This window comes from Typopeltis vanoorti, chromosome 10, assembly GCF_054136105.1.
Source record: "Typopeltis vanoorti isolate ZY-2024b chromosome 10, IOZ_Tvanoo_1.0, whole genome shotgun sequence".
Lineage (NCBI taxonomy): Eukaryota > Metazoa > Arthropoda > Arachnida > Uropygi > Thelyphonidae > Typopeltis > Typopeltis vanoorti.
This window is the reverse complement of record NC_143558.1, coordinates 104289828-104311680: the sequence shown is the minus strand read 5'-3', so window position 1 is coordinate 104311680 and position 21853 is coordinate 104289828. Positions and strand designations below refer to the sequence as shown.

At 38.1% G+C, this 21853-nt stretch overlaps 1 protein-coding gene across 4 annotated transcripts in view; it reads right to left on the bottom strand.

Moving 5' to 3' along the window:
* mv (lysosomal-trafficking regulator mauve) overlaps nt 1-21853 on the bottom strand; it is a 1073830-nt gene that overhangs the window by 692232 nt on the left and 359745 nt on the right. The window lies entirely within an intron of this gene.

Below are 21853 nucleotides of genomic sequence, written 5' to 3'. Positions count from 1 at the left end.
GATGAAAGAAGCACGATATCCTCTCAGAACACTGGTAATATACAGAAATTTCCTTATTCATGTAACAAGTATTGGAGCAAAGAGAGAAGAACAGATTTCTAATTGAAAGGAAAGAGAACGTTTAAGTGACTTTTGTGCTCAGAAACGTGTTAATCATATTGGACTAGTAGTCTGAAAGCGTGAGAGTATGCAACACTCAGTTGAATGTGAATTGATCTTTGTTAGCGAGCTTTACTTAGAATTTTGAACTAGTGTTTTATAATGAATGTGTACTTATTTAATCTAGAGATGTAAATAGAGTACTTGATAATTAGAATGTTCCTTATTGCTTAGTTAGTGAATTAGAATTTTGATATGACATACCTTTGATGTGTGGAAGTTTATTTGTATGCAATTTGATATTTAATAAACATGTTTTTTCTATGTAAGTCTGAGTTTGTCTGAGCATGAGACTGATTTTACCACTTGCTAAAGTTCGAACCTGTGAATAAGGGGAAATTAAAGAAGGTTTAGAAAGTTTTTAGGCCAAGACTGCAATGTTGAATTTTCTATAGGCACTTAATACTTTAACAAGATTAGATAATACTTGAACTCTGGGTAGGTTTCTTTGTACAAGAATTCTTCTGTACTAGGACTCTGGCTGGTGCAGCTATATCAAACAAATTTTGTCAGAGTTCTGAAAGGAGAAGCGGCCCCAGAGAGATAGGTTAGAGATTTCAAGCTTGGTAGGTACGACAGGAATAATAATAGAAAAAGTAACGATGTAACACTACTCCAATGTTTCCACATCACAATGAAAATCAGATGCCAAATATAAGAAGAATAGTTCAAGTATGGTCTGACCAGAGCTTTATACAGCAGCATATCCACCTACTTATCCCTACATGTTTACTTCTTATCGCAGCAGCAGCAATACGATGTGCAGTATTTGCAACACTTGCAATATGCTCTCTAAACTTCAGTCAACCATCACTACCAAATCTCATCCGTTTTAACAGCATAGTGCCATTAATATTGTACACAGTTTTATATTTCAGAAACTAAAATGCAACACCTGGCACTTTATAATATTAAAACTACAACCCCCAATCCTTTGTGCAAGTCAAAAGTCTATCCAAATCTTCCTGAAGGAAAATGGCATCACCAGTGCTACTTATAATTCTCCCCAACTTTGCATCATCAGCAAACAAATGAAGATCCGCAGTCATTCCTCGTGATACATCATTTATAAACAAGTTAAACAACAGTGGTCCAGGAACAGAAACTTGGAGAATGCCACTCATTACCATCCATTTTTGAGGCACTGCTCCATCATACACAACTTGCTGGTATTGTTCAGAGAGCCAATCTCTGATCCAATTAACCAATATACTATATATTCCCAATGTGCAGCTTGTACACAACTTATCATGTGATAATCTATCAAACGCTTTTGCAATGTCCAAGAATATTATTATTATTATATGACACTCCCAGGGAGTACAAAGACTCATCACGGGATGGCGCACCTACTCTACAGCTCCGTCTCCACCAACCGCAACTACCATCATCTACACCAATGCCATCTACCACCCAACGCAACAACTCAATTTTCACAGACAATCACAAACGTCCATGCCCATGGTGGGATTCAAACCTGCAGCCTTTTGGCTGGAGAGCGGATATGCTAACCACTCGGCCAATCAGGTCGGCATGTACTGTATATGATTCTTCCTTATCTAACACATTCGTTATCTTATCATAAAATGCAAGAAATTTGCTAAAACAAGACCTACCTTTTACAAATCCATGCAGACCATCAAACTAATCCTGCATTCTATTCCTAACCAATCTCTCCAACACCTTGACTACAACTGGAGTTATACAGACGGTCTATAATTGGAAACTTCTGTCCCAGAACCATGCTTATGGAGTAATAGTATTTTGCCTTTTTTTCCACTCCTTAGGAATCCTTCCCTCTGCAAGACTTTCATTAAATAACCAGGGCATAGCTAACTGCTGTTCACATTCCTAAGAATACGTGGTGATATGTCATCTATTCCCACAGCCTTATTAACATCTAACCCAATCAACAACTGATACACTTCTGATTCTTTCACTTCCAATTCTCCTGATACTCGCCTCCCTTTTATATATTGCACCACATCATTTACACAAGTATGATATATACTGATAAAGTGCTTGTCCGATAATTCCACTATATTATTATTATTATTAAACAAGACCTCATGGAGTCAAAGACTCATCTAGGAGGTCCTTTTATCTCACACACATCTCATCATACCGTGTCTTAAACACATTCAAACTCCTTGCAGACACCACACTCTCAGGCAAGGCATTCCAATCACTCACAACTCTGCACGAAAAAAACCTGCCTCTCACTCCTCTACTCACACCCTCTTTATACAGTTTCCAGGGATGACCTCTGGTTCTCCCCTGATCTCCCACTACTCTCTGTAGAACTTCTCCACCAATGATCCTATAACAACCCCTTACCAACTTGTAGGTCTCTATCATATCTCCCCTCTTCCTTCTCTCCACTAGACTCTGCAAATTACATCTTTTCAATCTTTCCTCATACTCGACATTCCAGAGGTCAGAAACTACCTTAGTCAGTCGCCTTTGGACCCTTTCCAACATCTCTTCATCCTTCTGAAAACGAGGTGACCAAATCTGGGCACAATAGTCCATGTGTGGCCTAATCAAAGCCTTACACAATGGAACAAGAATCTCTACTTCTACACGTCAGTGTCCTCCGCATCATTCCCAGAAGTCTTTGTGTTGTCTTCACAATTTTGGTGATGTGTCCCCTAAATTTTAGTTCCTTATCCACTATCACCACCAGATTTCTTATTTCCTCTACCTCCAAGAATATATTCTCACCAAGCATAAATTCTGCATCCCATCTTTGTTTTCCAAATTTTAAAACCTTACATTTTGCAACATTGAACTCACATCCCCATTTGCTTCCCCAATCACTCAATTTATTCAAGTCTTCTTGCAAGGCCACAACATCTTCACTACTCTTTATGGTTCGTCCCAACTTTGCATCATCTGCAAACAACTGAATATCTCCATCCAAACATTTGCCAATATCATTAATATACAAGTTAAATAGTAATGGCCCTAAAACAGACCCCTGAGGCCCTCCACTAGTGACTTTCCTTTTCCTGGATATTGCACCCCCATACACAACTTGTTGATACCTATCAGATACCAGTCCCCAATCCAATGCACTAATCTAATATCCAACCCCATCTGCTCTAGTTTGACTGTCAACTTATCATGAGGTACTCTATCAAAAGCTTTTGCGAAATCCAAGTATATTACTGTGTATCCTTCTCCTCTGTCCAAGGAAGCAGTCACTTTATTGTAATAAGTAAGTAGATTACTAAAACATGACCTCCCTTTAGCAAATCCATGCTGTCCATCAAAGATTATACCTTTGTTGTCAACCCAACTCTGGATCCTAGTTCTCACAAGCTTCTCCAACAACTTAACCACAACACCTGACACACAGATAGGCCTATAGTTTGATGCTTGAGTTCGATCACCTCCTTTATGAAGTGGCACAATCTTGCCCTCCTTCCACTCTTTAGGGACTTGACCAAGTGCAAGACTCGTATTAAAAAAATATGTCAAGGCAGGTGTCAACTCTCTGGCACATTCCTTCATAATACGCGGTGATATATTATCAAGTCCCACAGCCTTATTTATATCTAGTTTACTCAACTCCCCAAACACCTCTTGCTCACTAACAGTCAGTCTCTCCTCCCCATCATCAACTGCTCTTAATCTCTCCATGAAGCCACATTCACAAGATTGAAAGATCTTTATGAACTGCTCATTAAGTATCTCCACCACACATTCTGCAACAGCTGTCTTTATACCATTTCCTCCAATCAATGTCACCCTTCCATAATCATTCTTTCTTTTGCTGGCTACATATCGAAAGAACTCCCTAGGATTCTTTCTGGCTTTATTAGCTAACTGCTGTTCATACCTCTCTTTAGCTACTCAAATATCCTTTGCAACTGTTATTCTGCTGTCATAACTATTCACCAGTGTCAACCTGACATAATTATTCTTTCTCTTGCTTGTCATATAGTGGAAAAATTCCATTGAGTTAACCTGCAGTATGAGAGGAGATTGGCCTGACCAGCCAATCTTCTCTCATACTGCACCTCTTCTTTATGTTCATCACTTTCCTAGCCTGCACTTTATACTCTTCATGGTGATTGAATATCACCATCAACTCTCTTGTAGCTCCTCCATAGTATTTTCTTTTCTAACACAGCTTCTTGATTTCACTGTTCAACCATTTCACTCCTACTTATTTACTTGCTTAACCCTTGATATGCAGTTATACATTGCTTGTGTCAGGTACTCCTTGTGAATTTCCATGCACTGTCAACATATTTTCTGCTCAGCTCATCTACCCAACGTATTGATGCTAACTGACTACAGAGCTTCATATAATCAATCACCTATTATACAGTTCCACATATATACATTCATGGCAGTAACCTTTTCTTGTTTCACCACTTCCCAAACAACTACATCATGATCAATCTCACCAACTGACAGTAGTGTCAACATCTAATTAACAACTACATCTTGTGATGTTATCACCAAATCCAAAGTGCATTAAAGCCTCTAGTTGCTTCAGTCACATGCTGCTTAAGATAGTTATCTCTCAGATATTCAACAAACTCACTCTCTTTGTTCCTATACACTATCTCCTCCTTCCATTCTATAATCCTGTAAAAGTCTCCTATTTGGATCACCCTATTTTTACATACCCAACTAATTTGTTTAAACATTTCTCAATTCAGTGTTCACTACATTCCATGCCCTATAACAGCATCATGCCACACAGGTTAAAAATCTGCACACGTACTATCAACTATCATACTTTGGTGATATAATTCCTCTTCAATCATTAACAGTACTTCCCCTTTTCATTTCACATTCCTATCCTTTGGGAAAATTGTATATCCTTCCATTTCTATTCACAACATCACATCCTTCTCACAGAACCAAATTTCACTTATTCCAATTATCTTTGGGCATAATGACTCAATCAATGCAACAAACTCAGTTCTCTTATTTCGAATAATCCTTACATTTGGTACAAACATAACAGTACTTGTGTCTTTGAGGCCATTCTACCAGCACCAACATTCTCTATTCTAGCTACTATACCACACCTCTCTCTCTTCAGTCTCTGACCACTCCCATTTCCCTGACTGATTTCCATTCCTATCTCTCTCTCTCTCTCTCTCATCCTCACCTTTGTGCATTCCATCACCTTGTGCTGCTGCAACCACATCTTCAACCTATCTATCTTCCTCCTGTCATACAATTCATTTAGTTGTGAAATTAATTTACTCATTTACTGCATTTACTTCTTGACTCCATGCCTTTTCAGAAAAGAATAGACTTTCTAAATGGCCAACATCAAACCAATTCTAATACAGTCCAGCAACTTTAAATCATTTCAACTTTCTTTCAAATTCACTCCAGAGATTTAAAAACTGAACTCCCTTTGCTTAATGCAACTCAGACTTCAAATCTTTATCGACATTCCTTTTTTTCACAACTACGTCATATGTGCCCAAGACTAACACTAATTCTGATTCCTGCTCTTTCCTTTTCTGCAACGCATCGGTTAGTTGTCCCACTATTTCACCATGAAAGCATCTTTTGTGCACTTTATTAGTCATCACATCTCTAATGATCGAGTCTTCATACAATGATATACGACTATCCTTTGACTCTTTCTTCATAATAATAACTTCTACTTTCTCATCAGCCAATCTCTTCTTTGGATGTTTAATATCCTCTTCCAGGTATTTCATTTCACTTTTAGTTTTTACTAACTCTTGCCTAAGCTCTTCTAAAATGACCTAGACTCTTGATTCCATTTCTAATCTTCTTTATCTTCACTTCTCAGAAACAGAAAGAATTAACAAGTAGCAAAACATGATATTGTTATTAAGAGAGACCTCCAGGGATTCATTGGCTCATTGAGGGATGCCACATACTACATGCACCAACTATCATACTTAATCTTGAATTCAGTCAGACTGCTTAAACACAGCACATCCAATCGTAATCCATTCCAATCATGCACCACCCCATGAGAGAAAAATCTAGCCCTCACTGCCAAGTAAAGACTGGCAGACCACGCTTTGGACACTCCTTCACAGAGAATTAGATGGAAGAAAACTAATGTGCTATTTAGAAGTCGTTACAGATCAGATATATTATTTTTGGAGTCAGCCATGGCTATGAAGAATTCTCCTAACCTGAACAAATATAGTTGTATTAATTTGGCAAAAATTCAGTAGACTGTCCTTTTTTAACCCTTTAACTGCTACGGTCGAGTTAACTCAAGTGCGGAACAAATGGTGACCTTACTACGATCGAGTTAACTCGATTTGAACTTTCAATGTGTAATACTCATTTAATTTAGTTTGTGAAAGCATTTGAATTGAGCAGGCTTATAGTGCCATCTCTCAGGATTAGAAGGAACTAATTTTCAAGCTTCTGTCTGCTTTGTGGCACTATCTTCATAAAAAATTGTGAGACCATGCACAATGTTATCAGAGCAGTCCTTGACAATAGGAGCCAGGCGATCACGTGATGCAGTGATTCCAGGGTTAGTAAAAATGGCTTTGACGAGCAGACAGCAGCATTCTCTTACTGAGGAGGAATTAGTAGAAGTATTAGAAACTTTACCTTCTGATTTATCAGATTTGAGTGACAGTGACAATGATGATATTTATTTTTTAGAAAATAGTGAAAATAGTGATAGTGAAAGTTCAGATAACAAACCACCAACACCAGTGCATCCGCGAAAAAGAAATCGTACTGACACTTCATTGTTTCAATGGTGTGATACAAATTTTTGTCCAACAGTTCACCAATTCAATAATGATAATTCTGGTATTTCAGCAATTATAGATGATGGTTCAACTGTTTTTGATTTTTTCAAAACTATTTTCCCCCCTTCATATAATACAACAAATTGCTGATGAAAGTAATAAACATTATGTATTTTTGACTCAGAAACTACCACCAGCACCCCAATCTCGTTTTGCAAAAATAGAAAAATACTACCCCAAAGGAATTATATATATTTTTTGGAATCATAATGCTTATGGCTAGGGTAAAAGAACTAACAATGCAGAATATTGGTCCAAGGATTCCCTCATAGCTACTCCACAGTTCACAGACCACATGTCTAGGGACAGATTCCTTTTACTTTTATGTATTTTACATTTCAATGACAATGAAACTCAGGTTCCAAGACAAAGACTACACAAACTACAACCAATTATCGATCATCTGAGAAAAACCTACAGTGAAGTATTTACCCCTTTTCAAAATATACTGTTCAAGGGCCGCCTCCAGTTCAAAGAGTACATTCCTTCGAAAAGACATAGATTCGGGATCAAAGTTTTTGTTTTGTGCGACTGTGAGACTGAATATGTGTTAGATTTTGTAGTGTACACAGGGGCAACTACAGACATTATTCCAGAACGTGAATTTGGGATTTCTGGGGCAGTGGTGCAAACCCTAGTGGCAAAGTATTTGCAGAAAGGGCACGCATTGTTGTTAGACAATTGGTATTCTGGCCCTCTTCTGTATGACTTGCTACATAAAAATGGTACCAATGCATGTGGAACTGTTAGGAAAAACAGGAAAGGGTTGCCGAAACTGAACAAAAAATTAGACAAAGGACAGGTAGAATCCAGACTCACAGATAATATGATGGTGGTAAAATGGATTGATAAACGAGAAGTGTGTATGTTGACCACACTACACACAGACTCTATGAAACAATCAGGGAAAGTTGACAGGACAACAAACACCAATAATGAAACCTGAATGTGTCATGGATTATAATAGAAACATACGGCTGTGGACAGGACAGACATGATGGTCAGTTCTCTTGAATATGTGCGAAAGGCTTTCAAATGGTATAGAAAATTCTTTTTCCATCTCTTGGATCTCACTGTTCTCAATTCACATATTTTGTATAATGTACATACTGGTGAAAATATCACACATGCTAATTTTCAATTGATTCTCATCAGAGAAATTTTTCAAAAGTCCCACATGCCAAGACCGACCACTACATCTGGACAAACATCACAGGGTGACGAACCTCTCAGACTGAGGGAAAGACATTTCCTAATACCTGTGCGACCCACACCCAAGAAAGCAAATCCCACTAGGCATTGTCATGTGCACAGTTGGTGCCAGGTTATTTTGCACCCTAAGTAAAGTTTACAAGTGCGTCCCTTATTTCATAAATTAAAATGTTTCTAATTGACATTAAACAAAATAAAATTGTCTTTCAGGTTAAATTAATAGGGCTTTTTTATTTTCTTTTTTAATTAATTTGAAAATTCTCTATTATAATTCATTTACAAAAAAAAAGTTATAAAATACCGAAATTTAATATTTTAAAATGTTAACGTTTTAAAATATTTATCTTAACTGAATTTTAAATAGCGGTAAGTTCAAATCATTTAGGAAAGGAACAAAAAAGAACCAAGAGTTAAATAGTAAAATAGTGTGATGTGTGAGGGATAAAGAAAAAGAATCGATACCTAAATCATATATCACTATTTAATTTTGATATTTTAGTCAAGTATGAATAAAGCATAGCTTGAAGTTTTGAGGCCTAGGCGGTTGCCTAGTTTGCCTAAATGGTAGCGCCAGCCCTGGTCATGTGTGTTCAAATACCACATTGAGGCAAGGAAAAAGAAAAGAGAGCTGGTATATGTGTGCCAAATGTGGCATAGCCCTTATTTTCCCTGCTTTCAAAATTACCACACACTACTAAAGTACTGAAGTATTTTGGGGGAGGTGTTTCTCACTTGAAGTTGTGTGTGACATTATTTGACATGGAATATTAATATTTAAAAATTAGAATTTTTGAAAATTTGGATCATCTACAAACATCTACATCATGAATGGTGAGTTTTAATGACATTTATGTTCATTTTTTCATGATCGTATATAATTATAAAATATTTTATAATTGTGAAAATAACTCAGCAAGGAGGGTCATACTGGTTATTTAGTATCTCAGCAGTTAAAGGATTAAGATAGACTCCAACGGAGCTGGAATACTTTTTTTTTTTTTTTTTTTTTTTTTTTTTTTACAACATTAGATTGGGACTTCACATCTTTTGTCTGTTACAATTTTAATTGTTTCTCTTACTCACTGTTGTGTATAAACTATAACATGCTATTTTATGCTCTGAAGATGCTGATTTGAAATTCAGGGAAATATAAGCTATTTAATAAACATCTTTTCTGTAAAATAGTTTGTTTGGTGTTGTTAATAGTATGAAACTAAGCTATGCATTCATTCCTCATTACAATCAAAATTTCTGTGCACTTTCCAAGAAGATGTATGAAAGCAGTCAAAGAAAAAACTCAGCTTACTACAGGTGGCTTGCATCAAGAGCCCAATCTTCATACTCAGCTTATGTGAAATTATGCAATAAATGTAAATCAACTATCAGGAAATCTAAATCCAACTTCATAAAGGCCACTAGCAGAAAACTCATCTCTTGTCCAAATGGTAGCCATGCCTTCTAGTCCCTTGCACTGGACGCAACTTCTGCTTACCTGAGCTCCCACCTCTCTCTCCAATCCAGATGGCAACAATGATACAGCACTGAAGAAAAAGATGACCTCCTAGCATACATAACTCTTTTCCTCTATCCCCTGCATAGACAGACGATGAAGGCAAGCCACCTCCTTCCATTTGAGCAGCTGAGCACCTTATGCCTTCTGTGGTCTTTCAGCAGAAAGATATAAGAAGTATTAAACAATGAACAATACAAAGTCATCTGGTCCTAATGCCATCTCTCGTACTGTACTCAAATGCTGTATTAAAGAACTAACAACTGTCCTCTATAATTTCTTCAATCTTGTATACTCAGCTGACGCCTATACTATCTCATGGATGGATAGTTGGCTTTCTCTCCAGTTGTTCATTGCATGTCATCATGGTAGATGGCATCCTCTCTTTGAGTTTGGTCGAAGAGAGGATGGCAGCGATGTAGGAGCACCTCAGGGCTCCATTTCTCTCACCTATCATCTTTCTCTTATATATACATGACCTATTCTCAATCACTACAAATGCTGTCTATAGCTTTGCAGATGATAGCACTCTCCACTCATCTTACTCCTTTGACAAACCATGTAGTTTCCAGACATCCCTTACATCAACATCTGTAACCAGTGCCTTAAACACTGATCTCCATACCACCCTTCAGTGGGGCAAGGATGGTATGAAGACCCTTCAATGCCACCAAAATGCAGTCTTGCCTTTTCTAATACAAAAACGATCTCAGCTCACCTTTCCTCATCCTCGGTAATGCACACATCACAAGACAGGATGATCTCTCTCTCCTTAGACTGACATTTACCTCCAACCTCTCTTGGCACAAACACGTTAAATCAATAGCTTCCTCAGTTTCTAAAAAAACTAGGCATTCTTTTCTCCTCAAGAAGCTAATGGTGTACCTAAAACCTCTCCAAAAATTCTTGATGCTGTTCAGAAGATAGCAATTCAGCTCACAGATGACCTTTACCTCACAGGCTAGCTTCAACCTCTATCTCACAAACTGAATGTTTCAGCTCTGTCACTTTTACAGGTACTTCTGTGGTTATTGCTCAAGTAAATTGGCAAACATTATTCCTCCACTTGCTGTTAGGCCTGTTAAAATAAAAGCAGCTGTTATCCAACATCCCTTTACAGTACAACCAAACTCATCAAACCTGCTTCTCCTCTTACTCATTTATTCCATCTATTTCTGTCCTCTGAAACAGCCTGCCTGATGATGCATTTACCAACAATTTAAACCTACAAAAATGGAATGAAACTCACAGGGAAGCAGAAGAAGAAGGGGATGCTCTAGGATGACCTGGAAGAGAGAAATTGAAACAGAGATGAAAAAGCTTGGAAACTCCTAAAATGAGATTAAGAAAGAAGTAATGAACAGAGCCCAATGGCTCTTTAAGAAGAATGTTAATAGGTATCTTCTTTCTCAACCCTCATCTGCACTTCACACACGGTATTGATGTGCAATACAATCTTATACCTCCTACGTGTGGGATAAATATATATATAAAAAAATTAATTAATGAACTTCATTTAAATCTCTGCTCTCTTCTGTTAGATAAAATAAAATATTACACCAAATAACAAATTCTTATGACCATTCTGATGCAATCCTTATGTGAATCTTCTCTTTGATTCTTTTTAACAGCCATTAAAAGTTAAGGTTAGTAAAGATAAGAAATGTAATTGAATGTTAGCCTGATCAGAGACTTGTGTAACAGTTATCACACCTGAAAGTGAAGCTTCTTTAAATTTTTTATTATCAGTCTACCACTAGGAAACTTAAGTTTATCTAGGGTGGCTATGGCACGAACTCTATAAACTGCTTAAATTCATCATTATTATACTATTACAACTGCATGGGTACCTCTATGGCATTTGAAGACATCATAGGAGACCCAAACTATCCATACAATACCTACTGTACTGATCCTTGAACCCAATGACCTCACAACTGACTGTGAAGACTCATTCCAGTCACTCACCATGTACAAAGCAAAAAACCTAGTCCTCATACCCTAGCTAACCACTCACTTATCCTATTAACTCTCCATGGAGCACAGGGCCTAAATCACTGCTCTTGATCTGACTCTGTTCATTGCTTCTTTCTTAACACGTTCATTGCCAATCACGTGATATCACGCGATGCGAGTTCTCACCAAACAGCCGCTCACGCATTATCGTGTGGACGTCGCTAACTAAATAAAAAAATAAAAAAAATTTGGCCACCACATGAAATTCCAATTTTCAGCTTGGCAATGAACGATATCGCGCGATCACGCGATGCGAGTTCTCACCAAACGGCCGATCACGCGTTATCGTTATCGCGTGGACGTCGCTAACTAAATAAAAAAATTAAAAAAAATTTGGCCACCACACGAAATTCCGATTTTCAGCTTGGCAATGAAAGTGTTAAGGTTAGCAAACTCACAGAGTTTCCCAGCTGTTTCATCTCTGTTTAGATTTCTCTCCTCCAGTTCATCTTAGGGCATTCCCATCTTCTGCTTCCCTGTGGATTTCATTCCATGGCTGTCTTTGCTACACCCTCAACTGAGTTTCTGATTGTGTATCCACTTCCATTTTTTTTTTAATTGTCAGATTGGTTTGTTTTATTTCATGTCTTGTTTGAAATTGTTTGTCTATTTAACCAGTAATACATCCCCAATATATTTCTAATCTATTATTTAGAATATTTATTTATATTAGAATAGATATCTATTCTAAGATATCTATCTGCAGTTTATTTAAATTCCTTTTGGTTAATCTCCAGGTTTCAGATCCATATAGCAAAATAGTGCTGAAGAGCCTTATTTTTGTTTTAAGATTTATTTCTTTTCTTATCCAGACATATTTCATTGTATTAAACACAATGTGGGTTTTTTTGTATTCTATTTTAATGTCATTGTCTGTTCTTCCTTTAGTGCTCACTCCAATAAGTGTTTTGTTTGGGATCAATCTTCGTTATTTTGGTTTTCTTCTTGTTTATCTTTAAGCCACACTTTGAGGCTGTGTGGTTTAAATTATTAATTTTCTTTGCATATGTTGGTGCTTTTGTGATAGAAATATATGTCACTAGCAAAATCTAAGTCATTTAATATTTGTCTATCCCCGTTTGATATTTGTCCATTTCCCATTGCATATTAATGCTTTCATTTATTGTATTTCTCATCACCCATTCTATTACTATTACGAAGGTTGTAGAGAAGAGTATGCACCCTTGCCTTACACCTCATGTTGTTTTTATTTCTTTACTTAAATTCTCATTGCATATTATCTTGATTTTATAATTGTCATACATTTCCAAATTACTTCTATGTTTATACTATTGAATTCTTTTTCGAAGTCAATGAATCCCAAATACAGGTAACTCTGCCATTCTATTGATTGCTCAGTAATTATTCTCAGCATTATTATTTAGTCTATGCATGGTCTATTAGGTCTGAAAGCTACTTGTTCTTTCCACAGTTTATGGTCAATTTCATGTTTCATTCTTTCAAATATTATTGTAGTAAAGATTTTACAAAGTGTTCTCAGAAGATATTCCTCTCCAGGTTTTGCATTCTGTTGTATCGCTTTCCTTGGTATTTTCACAAATAATCCGGTATTCTAGTCATATGGCCATTCTTTCTTCATCCAGATTTCATTTAGAAAGGGATACAGTATATCTCTGTGTATGTGTGTGTGTGTGTGTGTATATATATAATGTTGTATACTGTTTTTCTTCCATGCAGCTTTGCCATTTTTGAATTTCTTTATTATCTTAGTTATTTCTGCTTTTGCTATCTCTCCTCTATTTATATTTAATTTTCCACATTTTCTGAGAGTCTAACCACACACTTGCTCAATTTCCAAGGAAGATTTCTTCTTTTGTCCCTTCTGTGCTGAAATATGTCCTGTTCATCAACCCTTTCAGTAAATTAATGTTTATATCCTCTTTATTTCCAAGCAACTAACTTTTACAACTCACAAAGCCTCAATCTATTGTCATAGGAAGCATTCCGTAGAACACTAATCTCTTGATATTCTCCACCACTTCCTCATCCACAAGAAACTCAGGCAACCAGACCTACTCAGAATAATCCAGATGTGGACATATGAAGGTCTTATAAAGAGGAATGGTAACTTCCTTATGTCTGCTATCCTTTGTTCTTCAATAACCAAGTAATCTTGGCAACTGCAGTATGTCCCCTGAACTTCAACTTTCTAATATACTATTGCCCACAAATCTCTAGCTTTATCAATTTCAAGTACATTTCAATCAATGTACAACAAGTAAACTTTTTATCCTAAAATGAATAACTCTAAACTTCCATATTATCCTGTCACTTTCTGCCCATTTAAATCATCATGTAAGCTCTTTACATTTGCTTCTATTACACTATCCAATTTTGCATCAGTAGCAAAAAAGTGAATATTTCCTTTCCAATTATTATTATTATTATTATTAAACAAGACCTCATGGAGTCAAAGACTCATCTAGGAGGTCCTTTTATCTCACACACATCTCATCATACCGGGTCTTAAACACATTCAAACTCCTTGCAGACACCACACTCTCAGGCAAGGCATTCCAATCATTCACAACTCTGCACGAAAAAAACCTGCCTCTCACTCCGCTACTCACACCCTCTTTATACAGTTTCCAGGGATGACCTCTGGTTCTCCCCTGATCTCCCACTATTCGCTGTAGAACTTCTCCACCATTGATCCTATAGCAACCCCTTACCAACTTGTAGGTCTCTATCATATCTCCCCTCTTCCTTCTCTCCACTAGTCTCTGCAAATTACATCTTTTCAATCTTTCCTCATACTCGACATTCCAGAGGTCAGAAACTACCTTAGTCAGTCGCCTTTGGACCCTTTCCAACATCTCCTCATCCTTCTGAAAACCAGGTGACCAAATCTGGGCACAATAGTCCATGTGTGGCCTAATCAAAGCCTTATACAATGGAACAAGAATCTCCCTACTTCTACACGTCAGTGTCCTCCTCATCATTCCCAGAAGTCTTTGTGTTGTCTTCACAATTTTGGCGATGTGACCCCTAAATTTTAGATCCTTATCCACTATCACTCCCAGATCTCTTATTTCCTCTACTTCCAACAATATATTCTTACCAAGCATAAATTCTGCATCCCATCTTTGTTTTCCAAATTTTAAAACCTTACATTTTGCAACATTGAACTCACACCCCCATTTGCTTGCCCAATCACTCAATTTATTCAAGTCTTCTTGCAAGGCCACAACATCTTCACTACTCTTTATGGTTCTTCCCAACTTTGCATCATCTGCAAACAACTGAATATCTCCATCCAAATCTTCGCCAATATCATTAATATACAAGTTAAATAGTAATGGCCCTAAAACAGATCCCTGAGGCACTCCACTAGTGACTTTCCTTTTCCTGGATATTGCACCCCCATACACAACTTGTTGATACCTATCAGATAGCCAGTCTCCAATCCAATGCACTAATCTAATATCCAACCCCATCTGCTCTAGTTTGACTGTCAACTTATCATGAGGCACTCTATCAAAAGCTTTTGCGAAATCCAAGTATATTACTGTGTATCCTTCTCCTCTGTCCAAGGAAGCAGTCACTTTATTGTAATAAGTAAGTAGATTACTAAAACACGACCTCCCTTTAGCAAATCCATGCTGTCCATCAAAGATTATACCATTGTTGTCAACCCAACTCTGGATTCTAGCTCTCACAAGCTTCTCCAACAACTTAACCACAACACCCGACACACAGATAGGCCTATAGTTTGATGCTTGAGTTCGATCACCTCCTTTATGAAGTGGCACAATCTTGCCCTCCTTCCACTCTTTAGGGACTTGACCAAGTGCAAGACTCGTATTAAAAAAATATGTCAAGGCAGGTGTCAACTCTCTGGCACATTCCTTCAGAATACGTGGTGATATATTATCAAGTCCCACAGCCTTATTTACATCTAGTTTACTCAACTCCCCAAACACCTCTTGCTCACTTACAGTCAGTCTCTCCTCCCCATCATCAACTGCTCTTAATCTCTCCATGAAGTCACATTCACAAGATTGAAAGATCTTTATGAACTGCTCATTAAGTATCTCCACCACACATTCTGCAACAGCTGTCTTTATACCATTTCCTCCAATCAATGTCATCCTTCCATAATCATTCTTTCTTTTGCTGGCTACATATCGAAAGAACTCCCTAGGATTCTTTTTTGCTTCATTAGCTAGCTAACTGCTGTTCATACCTCTCTTTAGCTACTCTCACCAACCAAGTCACTCTCCTTGCCTGGTCTTTGTAGAACTCATGAAATTGGTTACTTCCACTTCTCTTATGCTGCCTCCACAATGCCCTTTTTCTCTGTATTGCATGCTTAATCTCTTTATTCATCCATCTCACACCTAACTTATTTAACCTTCTCACCCGTGGTATACATTTAGACATTGCATCCACTAAATATTTTTTGAAAATCCCCCAAGCTGCATTGATCTCTTTTCCAGCTAACTCCTCATTCCATGCTACACCTGCAAGCTGTCTCCTGAGCTCTTCATAATCACCCCCCTTGTAGTTCCACATATACCCTTTTTTCACAGGGGTCCTTGCACTGCTGGCAACCACCCAAGTAATCACCTCATGGTCACTTTCACCAATTGGTGGATGATTTGATACCTCATTGATAATTACATCCTCCGATGAGATGACCAAATCCAAGACCCTTAATCCTCTTGTGCCCTCTGTTACATACTGTCTGAGGTAGTTATCCCTCAAAAACTCAAGAAACTCATTTTCTTTACTTCCAGTTGCTATCTCTTCATTCCAGTCTATATTGCCATAATTAAAATCACCCATAATGATCACCCTTTTCTTATTTGCTTGGCTTATTTGACTATACATTTCACTATCACCACCATCCACATTACCAGGTCTATAACAACATCCCACCAAGTATTTGATTCTATTCACCTCTATCTCACACCATACTGCCTCAAAACCACTGGCCCCATTTCCCCCTTGCATCTCTACCTTGTATGGACATAACTCTTTCTCTATCATCAATAGCACTCCCCCTCCCTTTTTACCCCTTCTATCCTCACGAAACACATCATACCTTTCCATCTCTATTCCTGTCAGGATGTCATCCTCATCTAACCATGTCTCACTTATTCCGACAATCTCTGAGTGCACAGACGCAATTAGTGCAACCATTTCATCCGCCTTGTTTCTTATACTTCTAGCATTGGTATACAAACACAACAACTCATTTCTGGATCTACAGCTAGTTCCACTGATACCACTCACTCGATGTGATCTCTCCATGCTGGACTGGGGCCATTTCCCTTTCTGCTTCTTCATTTTAGAACCCTTTGCAATTCCATCTGTTTCCTTTTGATCCCTGATCATCCCATTACTTTCCTGCCTACACATTCTCTCACCTCCTCTTGGAGCATCCACCTTTCTCACGCTGTGTATCCCTGTCCACCCTGAGCCTCCCCGTTTCCCTGCTCCTCTTGCACACCCATTCTCTCATTATCTATACTCATACCACTCACTTCCACATTCATTTCCACTCCTTCAATCTCTCCTGTCTTACTCTCCTGCTCTTCCACATCACTCCCCTCTTGATCTGATTCATTCTCTCTATTCACTTCTCTACCTTCCAGCAGCAGTCTCTCCAAGCGACTCACACCATAACCACTCAAATGCAGTCCATCGCTCCCATACAGCTCACTTCGTCCCTCAAACTCATTCCACACATTAACAAACTGTACTCCCATCTCCTCACACATTTCAGCCAGAATATCATTCATAATCCTTGCTCTCCGCCTCATTTCACCACAATCATACCTAGGCAACACACTGACCACCCTTCCTGTCACACTATTCTCCTTTATCTTTCCAAGCAGTCTCCTGACATTCATTTTGACATGCTCTTTGTTCTCTCTCAAATCATTTGTTCCAATTAATACAATTAACTCTTTTGCTCGTTCCCGCCTCATGTTCAATGCCTCAATCACTCTACTCATTTTACCGCCTGGAAAACATACCTTGTGCATTTTATCCTCTAGCACACCTTTAATAATGGAGTCGCCATACAACGCCACTCGCTCATCTTTTGTTAACTCTTTCATGCCATCATGATTTATTTTAATAGTTTTGACCTGCATTCTCTTAATTTCATTCCGCATCCATTTCATTTCTTGCTTCATCCAATCCAATTCACCTTCTGAACCTCGCGACACATTCACTCTATCATTAAATCTTTCTAACTTTCTAACTCTCGACCCTCTCTTCTCACTTTCCCTCTCATTCATCCTTCTTTGTTTCCGTACTTTCGGTCCAACATACGTCCAACTTTCACTGTCATTCTTCTCACTTTCACTCTCACATATCTTTCTTTGTTTCCGTACTTTCGGACTAACATGCGTCCAACTTTCGCTATCATTCTTTTCACTTTTACTGTCATTCATCTTTCTTTGGTTTAGTACTTTCGTTCCAACATGCGTCCAACTTTCGCCATCAGTCATTCTTTTTTCGCTATCATTCATTCTTTCGATTTTTTTTACTTGCGGTTTCTGCACCACGCCATTTCTACTTTCATTCATTCTCTCAATTTCGTTTCTTTCCGCCTCACTTTCGTCCCTTTTAACATCCGTTACGGTTGTCAAATCGCTCTTTTTCTTTTTTCCTGATTTTTTAACATTTTTTCGCCTGTCTTTCTCGCCATTCTCTTTCAAACGTGCACTCACGACACAATCGGTACTAGCACTTTCTGTCATCAACTTCATATTCGCATTCATCAATTCCTCGTTCAGGTCACATTTCGCACACACCCTTCTTCCATCCGCACTAAACATCCACAAATCATTTATGTAATCGAAGGAATACATATAACAGACCTCACACTTAACGAACCTACTGAAATCCAAATTAAAATCATGGAATGACAATGCAGCCGCCATTTTTTTTTCTCTGCAGGTTACTAGGTCTAATATTAATGTTTTCGTATTTAGTTTAAGCAAGAAAAAAAAACCCACACTAATACTATCGGTAGCGTACAACGTTTACAGCCGCTCTTACTTAAACAATTACGCATATATACTTAATTATTCCTAGTAAAACTTATCTGAATCAGGAGCTCTTCAAAGCACGTTCGTAGCGCCTGACCCACTAGCGCCCTCTCTCCATTATTTTATATCATTCATGTACAAATTAAACAGTGGTCCACGCACAAAGCCTTGCACAATGCTAGTTACCTGCTTTCTCCTGGATTCTGCTTCTCCATATACTACTTTTTGGTATCTCTTCATCAGCCCCACCTTGTATTCATATCCCCTGCTTCACATCCATCCATTCCCATTTGCTACAATTTGCATAACAGGATCCTATTTAGTATCCTGTCAAATGCCTTTGCAAAATCCAGCATTATCATATAGCTATTTCCTTTATCCAATGCAGTCATCACTCTATTATAAAAAGTTAGCAAATTACTAATGGATGACCAGCTCTTCATAAAAAGCATGCTGTCTCCCACAGAGCATCATATTCTTATTACTCATTCCTGAATTCTGTCATTGACAAACTTTTCCAATACTCTTACCACCACTCCAGAGAAACTGACTGGTAAATGATTTGCTACCATAGTCTTAGAAAGTCACAGTGATAGAAACAATAAAGCACAGAAACAGGTAAGTCAGGAAATAACAGAAATCAGGTAAGTGACGTTGTTAGTAAAAAGAAATAAGTTATTTGGTATGGTGACTCAATAATAAAGCATGCTAATGTTGAGCAAGTTATAACTTCGAGTTTTCCTGGAGCAAAAATTAAAAATATAAAGAAAGCAATTCAAAAACAGAAAAGAAAAGTAAATGAGATAGTAATTGTAGTAGGTACTAATGACTTAACTAGCAATAAGTTCAGTATGAGAGAGAACATGAAAGGGTTGTTGGAAGAGACGAGAGTGAAAATCGTCAGTATTTTACCTCGATATGATAAAAATGAATTAAGAAGAAGGGCTATGATGGCAAACAATTTGATGTGTAGGGAGTGTAGAAGGAATGGATGAGAGTTTTTGGATGTGTGGAGTGAGTCTGAGGGGAGATTGGATTTGTATAAGAGGGACGGCCTACACCTGAATGCATTTGGTATCAAGAGTATAGAAAAACTAATTAATGGTATAAGATCTAACACAGAGAGTCAGAGAAACTAAATTATAAAGTTAGTAATGGTGAGAATGTTAGTGTAAGAGCAACAATGTTATATAACTGTGTTAATGACGGAATAGGATTGATCATGGAAATGTTGATGACGAGAGAACGATTGCAACTTTGTGTTTGTCCAGTTCAGACTCATCAAATGTGTGCAAAGATGTCAACATATATAAGGCACCAGAGAAGAATAGAGACCTGCAAGTGTTCCAAGTGTGTAATGAAGACTGCAAACAAGAGTATACAAAAGACCGTGCAGGTAGATTATTATGTCTGTACACAAATGCTAGGAGTATCAGAAACAAAGGGATAGAGTTTGTTGCCTTAGTCAATATGTTGGGACCTCAGATTGTAGGCATTAGTGAGACCTAGCTATCAGAATCACACACACTAACTGGTATCGAGTGTAAAGGGTACACTATTCCATTCAACCTCCAGAAATAACAGAGTAGACCTCTGGTCTCTAAACTTGCATCAGCTGTGAACCCCTCCCCTTCCCTCCTTAATCATAACTCTCTCAAAGCAGTCATTCATGCCCACCTTTGTGGACATGATGTCTCTCATAGTCTTGACAAGTACCTCCAGGATGTATTCTCTACTTTGAACCAACAACCAGTACAACATCAGCCTCACTCCCTAGTTCATAAATAATGTATCTAGAAGGAAGCAAAGGAAGAGGGCTTATGCAGTAATGCAAGCCCTCTCTACAAGAAGAATAGAGGGAGGTGTGCCAAAACCATCCTTGATGGTGCCTACCCTCCTCCTCTTGAAGAACAGCATGAGGACTTCATAGAGTTTTGGAAAATCGTGTTCTTTACTCCATCTCATCTTCCAGATCAAAATCAACCACAGGTGCTCTGGTCTATCCCTGTATCTTCAATATTTCATCCAGTGTCTAGAGAAGAAATTAAAACAGCTTGCCCATCTAGCTCATCTGCCTCTGGACCTGATGGATTCCCAGTATCTAGGCTACAGAAGGTGCCTTTGCAGATATTGCAAGATCTACTTGATAACCTCTTATCTTCCAGAACAATTCCTCCATACCTTCACAGTTCCAGAACTATATTTATTCCAAAGAAGGACACAGCCACTAGAGCAGCAGACTACAGACCAATTACAGTTTCCTCAGTGATTCTCCATTAGTTCCATAAAGTTTTGGTTAAGAGACTGCAACAACATAATAAACGTAACTTCTGTCAAAGAGCCTTTATCCCTTCGGATGACTGTGCTGAAAACATACATGTCCTTTCTTCCCTTCTTTCTGATTCCCGACACTGCCTTAAGCCTCTCTACATGGCATCCCTGGACCTTCAAAAGGCCTTTGATAGCATCTCCCTTCCTGCTATTCTTAGAGTACTATCTACTGCCAGATGTCCCAAAACCCCTTTCTTTCATATGTATTGGAGCTTTATCCTGAAAGGGAGCTACCGGAGTAGCTCCCTTTCAGGATAAAGGGAGGATCACTTTATCCATTGGTGGACACTCTTTTAATGTGATGGCCTTTGCCAACAACCTCATTCTTGTGGCCTCTACTAGAGTAGGCCTGCAGGAACTCCTTGAAGAGACAGTTGAGTTCTTTCAAGTCAGAGGCCTTAATATTAATGTGGAGAAGTCCTGCTCTTTAGCCCTTGTCCCTTCAGGCTGTGACAAGAAGCTTAAGGTAGAGAACATTAAGTTTTCCCTACACAATATGTCATTACATTTTTTTACCATCCTGGAAGAATGGAGATACTTGGTTATTTTCTCCTAAAGGAAAGTCTTCTCTCTCTCTTCACCCTTTGTTGATAGGCTTACTTTTTAAGGAAAGCTCCTCTTAAGCCACAGCAGAAGCTGTTTATTCTGTCTAACTATTTACTTCTGAGGTATTACCACAATTTGGTGCTTGGAAGAACAAATGTTTTGGTACTATCCCAGATGGATAAGGCAGTTTGCTCTGGGATGAAATCTTGGCTCCAGATACCCCAGTGACATATTTTGTTAGAGTGAAGGATAGAGGGCTT